Genomic DNA, 12,552 nt, shown 5'->3' with positions numbered 1-12,552 from the left:
TATTTCAAAGTAAATGCAGTCGAAGTCGAAGCATTACCCTTTCTGTACGAGACAGCTGCATTATAATGTGTGGCAGAATATATTATGCATTTGATTTCTCGAAATAAGAGAAATGCAACTCGGTAATTATAAGTAAAAATTCATAAATTGCAAAAACCCATTACACATAGTAATAGGTTTGGGAAGTCTCACAGTAAAAATTGAGATACTTTATTCATTATTACAACTTAGATATAAAAATTGATACACTTGATGGTAGGTAGATTCATCTAAGCTTGGAAAAGCAGTATTCTAAATGTTTTAGTTAAGAAGCATTTTTTACTAGTCATAGTTAAAGACTTTTACAGACGACTAGCTAAATACTTTTAGAGACGAATATGCCCTCGTTCATTGATAGCGACGATGTCTTGAGCCTGCTCTTAAATAGTAAAATGTATGCTAAAGTACCATCGCTTAGTTGTTCAAAGTAGTCAATTTTTCCATAGACTGTTTCCACCCCAGGAGTTCGTTTCATTATTTTTAACTTTTATTTGTGCATCTTTGTTGCAGAAATTTTTGTCTGACGACATACCACTATCTACCATTGCCTTTTATTATGCCATAGATGATTTACTGAATGCACAGACGAACTGTGAACCAAATATCTATGAAAGAGATGCTTGGACAAATTATCCTTTGAAGTAGTTGCATTATCGAGAAGATGAAAGAGAAGAATTTGCAAAAAGATATTCATCTTTTCGCTGGTCCTAACTCTCATCTCCAACAAATTCAAAATACGGACACCATTGAGAGTTCATTAAATTATTATTTACTTTAAGGAATTTCAAATATTTTTCTATTCACGTCCATAAATTTTTATCTTCTCTGCATCACGAGAGTATACATAGTTGTTTACAGTGAAATTACAAAAAGAAAATTATTATTTAGTTATACCATTTCCCATGCCAAATACCGAGTTCATTATGGTGGAAAATTGCTTGCGTAATAATACTAAACCTGATGGAAACGACGACAACGATATATAAATTCGTACACTATATGTGTGTACCATACTATATAGTATGTTATGTTTACCATGTTACATACCCATGCAGATGGTTCGAGGAAACACATAAAATCATTGTATGTGTGTTCTCAGTGCGGTAAAACAGTTATAACGTGCGGTACAACGATTGACGGAAATACTTGAGGCTTGCATTAACCGTACATAATGTTAGACATATGTGTAATGTTACCCATTCTATTTCAATATAATATAATCCTTAAAATACCTGTTGTTAAATTCTGGCGGAATTGGATTTGGGAATATATTGTTTATCGGTATATAATGACATTGTATATAATACCTTCCAGACACACTGTTACAACGATGTCTGGGATTTTGCTAGGTTATTCAATGTTTTGATTGTCTTATAAATAAATTACGCCAGTTTTGGTTAGAATAACTGCAATAGTATAGAAGCTATATTTATAATCTTTTACGGACCGCTATGTCATCTGTTATCGACAGCAAAGACAAAAATAAACGATGAACGATGCGGTAATATATAATAAAAAATGTTTAAGCAAATGAAGTAGAAGATTATACAATGTTGAAAATACTTAGATCAAAAGAAGTGAAGGAGTGGCTAATTGTACTGTATACTAGAATTGTTGATATGCTTACCGTCGATGATAGGTCAAATTGACGTGCAGTTAAGGACAAACTATTGACTCATTCGATTAATGTTCATGTATTTTATGAAATCCACCCACATCCACACACACACAAAATTGTAAATAAAATAAAGCCTCTAGAATATGATGAATTGGTTTTCTGTCGCGAAGTGCCATTGTTTTACAGCTTTTTATCTGTCATATGCACTCTATTCATTTCGAATATAAAAAGGAATTCGAAATGATGAATGAGACAATTTTTCATTATAAATAATTGAAAAAATTGTTAAATTTATTTGCAATTTTTCACTGTTAATACTTGCGTAATATGACGTTTTACGAGATAGAACCTTAGCCTTTACGTGAAAGCTAATTGAAGTAATTAAAGCTTCTTATTCCAGCAGATATGACCTATTTCTGTATGTAGGAAACGAGTTCAATTGTCATTGTCGTAAGGACTGACTTATCTGTTCTCGACTGCACCGAAAAAATAAGAGATGCCATTTACTTATTGTGGTCATTTATAGCAAAATGTATGTTAAAATGAATGAAGTAAAAGCTTTTGAATGAAACCGATACTTCACTTCAAACAAAAGAAGAAGCAGATTTAATGATCATATCACGATACGTCTGCGGTTTTTACATTTTTAAAAGCTTTAAGTAACGCAAATAATTCATAGTTGATAAAGGAAACTATTTCTTTTGCAAAATAGTGTAATTATTAAGTGAATCAACTGCGTAACCTTTAGCAATACTTTGCAGCAATCTTACGTACATATCACATTTCTCATTAAAACATTTCTCATACAGAAATTGTAAACAACATTTGCAATTCCGAAGGCTGATTCCACTGTAATGTAGTTGTTTGAGAGGATATTTATATAATGAAATAAGAAAATAACTACGATAGACGTATCATTCTAAAGACTCGCTGGAATATGTTTTGAGTCATAGCGACAAATGTGATTGTTGTATGCCTGCAGCAGAAAGATAATTTCAATTTCATTTCTTTTAATGAAAGTATTTAAAGAATAAAATCGCACGATATGATTGTAGGCTGATGGAATATTTGTGCATAGCGTAACGCTAAAAATAATGCGGATCGGATGGACGGACAGTATTCTAAAAATGTTGCGAAATTCAAGCGAATGTTGATTTTCGACTGTTTAAAGTACAATTAACGTCAATTAGAAGCTTAGCTACAGTTTTCGTATGAACCTTGAAAAAGGCTGTACGGTTCACTCAACAGGTTCGTGGTTTGTTTTGCATTCACAAAGTGTATTTACGCAAAGCCTCAGAGGAAATTGTGAGATATTATGGTACAAAAATATTTTCATTTTTCAAACGATAAAAAATACCTTAAATGCACACAAAAGCGGGAATTAAAAAGTAAATGTTTACCAAACAATTTTTTTTTCTGCGGAAAAGTTATTCACATGTTTAACGAAAGGCGTATAAATTTCAATAAAACTCCATAAGTTTCTACATAATAGCATTTCTCGTAATTTTAGCTTTAAATTTTTTAGACGATTTAAACAAAAAAAAAATCTCTACACTTTTTAATAACATCTTTTTTCCTTCTGTTTGCGATTTAACCAACATTGTTTGTGTGAAAAAAGATTAATTTTGCAACAAGCGAATATAAGTTGAATAAAATTTAAATTAGATTTATTTTTGCTTTACTCATTTCTTTAATATTTTCGTAACATCAATAACCAGCATACTTGTTGGTATGTCGATTTAATGAAAATTCTTTAATGTTCTTTGCCTCGGTTCTAGACGCAAAATAGAGTGAAAGAGATTTACAGACATACATTACCGTATAAGTTAGCCTTAAGACTCGTGATAGAAATGACCTTCAAAATTTAAGAAACTGTGAACTAAGTATGGATCCATTTTGACAATCTGGAAATCCACACCTAGTCAAATACCAAGACTGTTCCTTCTTCATCATTGCTTTTTCGATTCGGATAAATTTTGAGTGTCATACAGCTGTTTCGTTGTTTGAGCAATTTATCAAGGTTTCGTTAACTTGTAAGGGTGCTTTGAAGTGACGATAAAATTGAGCTTTTAGATCGGAAATTTATGTCACACAAGAAAAATCCAGTAAAGACAACAATCTGATTCAAATAATTGATCCCTGGATTGATAGCAGCCGGCGATTTTAATTTTTTGGAATGATCAAACCCGAATCGGGCTGTAATAATAAAACAATCTTGATCTTGAACAGTAACAGTAGGATGTGAAGTGAAGGAAAGTGAATCTAGTGGAGTATGTTTCATTTCAATATGTTCGTCGAAAATTCTTTCGAACAGCATTGCGGTACTAAAAAATAGTACAAAGGACAAATGTAAGAATTTTCTGGCTGGTAAAACCGATTCATCCTATTTCGAAAATTCAATAAGGTAAAATTTAGGTCTAACGAAACTAACTCAATTACACCTTAAGAACGATCAAAATAAACGACCAATTCTGTGATCTTATCAGCAAAATGTATGTTAAAACAAATGAAGTAAAAGATTTAGCTTCAACAACGTCTTCAAAGTCTAGGCACCAACATAACACTATTGAATTGTTTGCTGTCTGTAAGGGGCTAACACAGTAGTATTGTTAGTCGGCTCTGTATCACGCATCTTATCATTTTTGTATCATTCTACATCAATTTCAATCTAGAAAAATTATTCTAAGAAAATTAAAGTCTCACTCAAAATACATCTAACAATCTCGAATTTGCCCTTACTGGGGATAAATTCAAAAAAATAAAGTTTCTGTGAACATCATGTTTTTCATAAACAATAGTTCATGATGAAATCCGGTTCTAAAAGAATAATAATATTGAGCACCCTGGACTACCATCAACTCAGTCAAGTGACAAAAATGTTATTATTTTCAGTACTGCGAGTATCATTCTGATGATTAATTTCAGCATATATCACTAAACGAATACATAACAAAAATGGATGGTTAAATGGGACCTAACAACTAAATCTGCTCGAAATTAGCTCGTTAAAATAATTTTTGTTGTACATGTTAGGTGACAGTAACAATATGGTCGTACAGAATAAGTATGTATGCAACATGCACAATCAGTAACTAAATCCATATCATGGCTTATGGTAGATACGAGTTTAAAAGATGATTCACAATTATTCAAATGAAATTTTATTATGCACGTAAAACTCGTACGATATAGTTTTTCAGAGCTCGTAGTTTTTCAGGGTGACAAAATACTTTAAATGAAATGAGTGTTGTTAGTGTTTCTCTTTGCGAGTTGCATATGTTACAGGCATACAATTCAAATGAACCTATGTTTGTGGATATATATGTGTATACAAATGAAGTTGTCGAGCGAAATGGTAAAGTGTGTGCTTCGTTAGTCTCGTACTTTAAAAGAGCTCTTTTAATTAAATTCTGCAAAACTCACAAAACTCATAAGCACAACCATGTATACACACAGGCACAGAGTATGCTGTTGATACAGAATACACTTAAAATGTATTCACATAAAGTGTGTTTAAAGTGTATTTCTGTTCAAGTTCCAAATTATTTTGTTACAAATATACGTACATATATCACCCATCACCATATACACATACTCTTTACTTTATCACTGAATGACAACAACTTTTAAAGTCACGTTTCGTCACATTTTCATAACTAAACGACATAGTTGAGTCGAAAAAGTATTAAGCATTTTCCGAGAAAAAAATAATAAGGGTTTCGCTCATCAAATGCTTTGAAAATTATTCTCGCTGCAAAAACTTTCATCTTACTCCACATGATAATAGTTTCGAAATATTATATATAGTTTCTCAGTGGGTAATGTGTATTTATGTATACAAATATATGGGGTACATGAGTTGAGTATATTTATACATACATCACACAAACAGTGAATGTTTGTTAATTTTCCAAAATCCTAATGAATTTTCCAATAAACTTTCTGATTCTATTTGAGAATTCTCCGTGCATAAATAGTTGCCATATACGAATTAAGTAAAAGTAAGTCGAACATAATGAATAAGAATGTATAATATTCCAAATAAATTTGTATGTAACGCTATAATATAGCGCTATATACATACACACGGCAATTTAGTATACACTTTTGAAGGATTGAATTTGAAACGCGTGTTATTAAAACCGCTGCAAATGAATTAAGTTTAATAATTATGCATAAAACATTCGCTGTTTGGCTTGTGTTACATAAACTATAACTTCATTTACCGTCAGCATGTTGGAAAAGTGTATGTTCTTTACAGTTCAAACTCACTAAAATATATATTTGACTTGTCGTGAATGGGAAATTTTACACGTTTTCATATGTTTGAGCTAGCATTTAATGTAGAACTTGAAAATGTAAGCAATTTACTTGCCGTTCGTTTTTCCCCGTCGCTTTTGCATTCAATTCAGGCAGGCACACACTACGAGTTTATTTTCCATGCAATTAAATTCCTAAGGTGTTTGCCAGAAAACGTTTCTTTTCGTTAGTTTTTTTTCTTCTTTTTCATTCTGAATAAAAGATGGTGTTGGGTTTATCTTGACGATTAGATTAAAGAATTTTGTGAATGGAAAGTATAATAAATTGGTGTTTTGACTATTACCTACCATGAATTTAAATCACATTCAAGCAAATAGTGTGAAAATTTAAGGTGCGCACCGGAATCTGGTGTTGAAATTATTGCAATACTATTTTTCAGTGGACTACGGACTAGACATTATCTATGATCATTCACCTAGTTTTTGATTAAGTTAATTTTAATTACTTAGTGAGACATAGCCTGTGAGGCATTTAAATCACTTTAAAATTTGCTGTTAGCAGGTTGTTAGTGGTTTAAGCAAAACTAAATTTTAAATGTTCCAACCAAGGTGATGAAGTGATCGAAACAGCTGATGAGCACACGATTCCGACCAACAAAAGCTTGTAATTAGTTTTTTCCCGCTATTATTTGCTGAACCATAATAAATAATTGAAAGAGCAACTATAAATTGTTACTAATTTTTTATAATCGGTTGCGCAAATAGCAGTCAATTTGATTTAGCTCGTTCGCTCAAAACAATTCCAACTTTTTACAATATTTCACCGCAAAACATTAAAAATTTCTAAAGTAAAATGTAATTACAATTTATGCTCGCTGCAATATTAGTAACACCGTTCCAGACACTCCCCTAAAGTGTTTCATTCCCGTACAACAACTATCCATAAACCATTGCACATCGCATATAATGTGGTAAAATGTATTAAACTTCAGCGATTTTCCATACAAATATTAAAATAGAAAATCTGTTTAACCGCATTGAACAACATTTTCGCTGTGCTTAGCTATATTGGTTTTAACATGTATGATATTTATGTGTGTGTGTGTGTGTGTAACATTATGAGATGGTGCTATCGCTTGCGGTTTTACTACGTTTTGCTATACAGATTTGTCGAGTCCGTTGTGGTTTTTATTAAATTTTAAAATTTCCAATATGTTCTGTTCATAGAAAGTACGAGAACATTGTCAGATGAATTTAGTGAAGTCAGACAGATTATTTTCAATATTTTTTTTTTCTGTGATATTTGTCTGTGCGAAAGTAGAAAATATTTCCATAGAAAAGTTTTTAATATTATTTATATTTGGTTGAGAGTAGGACAGGATTGTAAAGCAGAGCATTCAACTTTTCACAAAAATTTCTTTTTACTAATATTGAGATTAAATTACGTGAAAGGGAAAAATCGGGTTATGAATAGAAAATTGAGAATGCCTTACAAAATCGAAGGATAATGAAAAATATTATGGTCTAATATGAAGTACCAAACTGACTCCAACAAGATGGTAAAATTGAATTTAGTGATGGATAAGGAAACAGAAAATATTTTCGTCGGATTAAAAATAAATCAGACATGTCACATTACTATAAAGGAAGAGCTTCATGCCATATAGTTTATCCAACTTTCGTAAAATGCATTGGTTCATAAAACAGAACGTTTAGTACTGTAGTTTTAACAGACAGACTGCAAATGTAACACCCATTTTAATATCAGGTCTATTACTTCAGTTGATCTAAGTAATTTCAAGAAATTAATTACAAATCTTTTACTTCAATTTTTTGAACATGCATAAGACTGTTTTAATTAGAGCTTTTCGTCCATTTCTGAAGTCGTTATCGATAACATATGACAGATGTTGTTTGGTAAAATAAACTCAAGAATCTTATTTATTTCCCCAGTAATTTGATGCTGTTCGGATTGACAAGTGATCAGTGGTACAGTTTTTAACATTCAAAAGTATCGACATATTATACATTTCTTATTTCTCCAACTTCTCTCATTTCTCCATAACGAGTATATGGAGAAATGAGAGTAGTAAGCAAAATAAGAAATGTATAATATGTCGATACTTTTGAATGTTAAGAACTGTAGCCAAATTACAAGTCGATAATAAATTTAATGAGTTTAACCCAATTTTTGATTGATAATTTATATGTTCATGAATTCATTCATTAATTTAAAAAAAAATGACATAAAGTATGTGGCCGATGGACTCGACCTAATTGAACGACATTTCGCCTCATCTGGTTATGCCAAAAATTTGCATTATATTGTATCATTCTTGTTTATTGTTGCAAATAACAACAACATCACACTCATTGAATACAAAAACAAATTCTTTAGAAAAATATCCGGACAAACCAAATGTTTCGTAATCGATGCATGTTTAAAATTTGTCAAATATTCTGCGTACAATTAACATGAATTGAGCTTGATAACGTTGATAACGTGATGCTCCATCTTAGATTATAAAACGAGCCGTCAGAACAGTCGGAGCGTTTGCTGCGACTGAGCCCCGTACAAACCCGTACATCTATTGCGTACGTGACCCTAGTTCGTCCGTCGCCCTACTCTTACCGTAAACCTACTGCGCCCGTAAACGTCGGTAAAGTAAAATTCTTATGAAATGTGTACGTCTTAAAAATTGCGCATAGCGCAATTACGAAGCCCCGTACGACGTTCCTTTTAAATGTAACACAAATTTCGAATTGACCTAAAATTTTAATTTATTGAGTATAAATACACATAGGGCCTAGTATCGACCTCAGTCCGAGGATCCAAATTTAATTTTTTTTCAACTACATTCTATTCGGTGTTCGATTACCTTCCAAATGAAACAAAAAATACGAAAAACGGATGAAATTTGCTCGAGCTATATGTAAAATACACATAGGGCCCTAGTAGCGGCCTTAGTCCAAGGACCCAAATTTAATTTTTTTTCAACAACATTCTATTCGGTGTTCGATTATCTTTCAAATGAAACAAAAATTACGAAAAACGGATGAAATTTACTCGAGTTGTATGTAAAATACGCATAGGGCCCTAGTAGCGGCCTTAGTCCGAGGACCCAAATTTAATTTTTTTTCAACAACATTCTATTCGGCCTTTGATTACCTTCCAAATGACACAAAAAATACGAAAAACGAATGAAATTTACTCGAGTTCAATGTAAAATACACATAGGGCCCTAGTAGTGGCCTTAGTCCAAGGACCCAAATTTAATTTTTTTTCAACAACATTCTATTCGGCCTTTGATTACCTTCCAAATGAAACAAAAATTACGAAAAACGGATGAAATTTGCTCGAGCTATATGTAAAATACACATAGGGCCCTAGTAGCGGCCTTAGTCCAAGGACCCAAATTTAATTTTTTTTTCAACAACATTCTATTCGGTGTTCGATTATCTTTCAAATGAAACAAAAATTACGAAAAACGGATGAAATTTACTCGAGTTGTATGTAAAATACGCATAGGGCCCTAGTAGCGGCCTTAGTCCGAGGACCCAAATTTAATTTTTTTTTCAACAACATTCTATTCGGCTTTTGATTACCTTCCAAATGACACAAAAATTACGAAAAACGAATGAAATTTACTTGAGTTCGATGTAAAATACACATAGGGCCCTAGTAGCTTTTCACTTCTAAGGCCCTAACTCACGGTCCACTCACCCGATTTTAAAAAACTTTTTTTTCCTGGATTGGTATTGACAATACCTATCATTTGCCGTGTCATTTACATTTCCTTCGTTTATTTTGCCATAAATATCACCAAAAGACCTTAAATCACTTAGGTGGCCCTAACTCACGAAGGGCCGACCCGAATATGCCCATCTTCGAACTCGAACTTAGCCTCACTATTTTGACTATCTTTCAGGGAAAAAAAAATTTTTGAAATCGGATTTGATTTACTCAAGAAATCGACGTGACGGACAGACGGACAGACGGCCCAAATTTTTATTGCGGATTCGTTATCTATGAACATAGGCAAACACTTTGCCCTTACCGTCTGCTTCGAATTCCATCAATTACACACGGCATCGTACGGGGCTAAAAACAGAATCTATCTGTTTTAGGGAGCAAAAGTCGGTTCTCGTGCAAGCAGATAAAATGTGGTACCTAAACTGCTAAAGTAGTAGAGTATGGCCAATGAGCTCCTGAATATCTATTCTATTTTTACTTTTGCTTGTATCGTGGTTGGTATTGTCTCCCAACCTCCTTTTATGACAGCTTCAGAATCAGAGTTTTTTTTAATAATTACATAATACCATAGAAAATCGAAGAATCCTTCAAGTACGGGTTATGAGTAGAACGATAGTTTACACACAAAAATGCTCAATTTGCTAGTTCCTGGTTCCAATTATGTTAAACGTTCGTGCATGTATTTCAAGAGCTTAGGGCAATTTTCGAACTATATGGATAGAGATCTAGCAACGTTTCGGTTTGGAATATACATCATTGCTAACGGATTCATAAATATTATACAATTGCGAATTGCTTATATTGCCAATCAATCACACGCACAATTTTGAAAACCGACACATTTTCTGTTTTGTGGCTTACTGGTTCTTTCTCAGTTTTGCATGTATTTTTGTATGGAGAAATCAAGAACTCAAGCAAAACACAGAAATGAGTCGGTTTTCAAAATTCTGCGCTTGTAGAAAATGTATTGATTTGAGACCTTTGCTACTATCGGTTTTTGCCTGACTGACGACAGTTAAATATTTGTCGATATGGTAACATTATGAACACTAATAACCTGTGGGGCGACCGACTATCAGATACTCAAAAGTTCTTGAGCTCTAAAAGCACTTTGCCAATTTTCTGTATTAATATGCGAAACGAATGATACAGAATGATCCATTGCGGATATTTATGGACGTTGTATCATAATATGACGATATGTAAATTTATTCCGGAGTGCAAGGAGTTTCAACATAACCAGTTTCGGACATTGCAGTCCGAGAGTGCAATAATTTCATAAACCAATCCTTTTTCCATCCAGAATAAACATACGGCGTGTGAAGTGAATTACACTTTGCACCGTATACGAAATATGTGGATCACCTCGCTCCACACACAATAATATAAAACAACATATTATGTGCGCAAAGTGAAAGGATTACCATAATAAAGAAAATGTGTACGACTGGATTTACGGTTTATAAAATGCAATCTCCGTTACAAGCTCTCGCGTAGATACAAAAAAAAAAACTTTATATGAAAATACAGAGTCAGTATGCACATGAGATGTCGGTTATATAATAGAAATGTTACTGTTCGTCAAACATATTCTTTTACATTGTGTAGTTGCCATACACGTTCACATACCAAAAACACACGCGCTTCTAGAGCATAGATTTTTTTTTGTTCCTGTGCAGTTTATGAATTATTCTTCTCACAAACTGGCTTTTGTGTTTAATGTTTTGCTCTAGAAATTTTATATAGCCAATACCTGCAGTGAATATCATTTTGCAGATTTCTCATTGCTGAGTTTTTTTATTGGTATCAAAAAGAATGCCTACTGATGTGGTAGAGCACATCTTTCATTATCCTTCCAGTTTGAAAGTGCCCGCTTTTAAGTGAGTTATTATCGAGAAATTGGAACATCATTAATCTGATCCATATGAAAATTTCCGAGCGTCCTAAAATCAATTGGAATGAAAAAATCCTTTAGTTTTTGTTATTGACCGTCTTGAGTTTAGGTCGTCTTTAAAATATCTTCGCTTCACCACATTTAAGACAAAAAGGAATATCGATTCAATGGCATATGCCCTAAACGACACACTAAATTAGAGAAAAAAGTCAGCCGCCTGAAAATACTAATCTGATTGCCTACATAATATATATGCCTGCAAATCCCACAACATTCTGAATACCGTCAGCAAACACACAAAACAGTGTTCCATAAAATATACACCACACCAATCGAACAGATGAACACATAGATTTCATTCAATATAAATTCGATTTTCTTATTTCATTTCTATTTCATTAAATCTCAAATTCATTCTCACTTCAATTTGATTTGATTTGACTTTGGCTTAATTAAATCATGTAGAGATTAGGACTCAGGATTGGAACTTTATATGTACCAATTATAATACGTCGAAAGGATATTAAAGTTAAATTATTTACCCACATTCATTTGAATTGAATACGAGTGTGCAACGTAAACCCGGATGCTATCAGTTCTGTTTATTTTTCTTTAGAAAAAAAGTAGTTGCGAATTAGAGAGGAAATGATTCGTTCACGGTTCAGATATTCAATATAATTACCACTGGTCAAGTATCTCGTGGTCTCGTTCATGCTTATGAAATTATAACGTTATAACGATCGTAGTGAATTAAGAATTTCATACAGTTATCGTTCGCATACACTTTTTTGCCGTTGGTCAAGGGCTTTCCCTCATATGCCTGAAAAATTATCGACCGCAGTAAATTAAGAATTTCCAAGAGTCGTCGTACGGTACGTTTTCATCCTAAGTTAATGAGCTTTCTATGAAAACCCATTTTTTTAATTGGAAATTTTATAATCGCTCCGCAGCATTTGCGTTTAGATTTACAATTCACCGAAATGAAAAG

General features: G+C 32.7%; 1 protein-coding gene across 2 annotated transcripts in view; it reads right to left on the bottom strand.

Moving 5' to 3' along the window:
* The window catches only part of LOC119074388 (trithorax group protein osa), a 107,258-nt gene that overhangs the window by 80,891 nt on the left and 13,815 nt on the right, over positions 1-12,552 (bottom strand). The gene's annotated exons all lie outside the window — the stretch shown is intronic.

Source organism: Bradysia coprophila, chromosome III (assembly GCF_014529535.1).
Source record: "Bradysia coprophila strain Holo2 chromosome III, BU_Bcop_v1, whole genome shotgun sequence".
Taxonomy (NCBI): domain Eukaryota; kingdom Metazoa; phylum Arthropoda; class Insecta; order Diptera; family Sciaridae; genus Bradysia; species Bradysia coprophila.
Note: the sequence above shows the minus strand (reverse complement) of the source record. Positions and strands in the feature narration are given on the sequence as shown.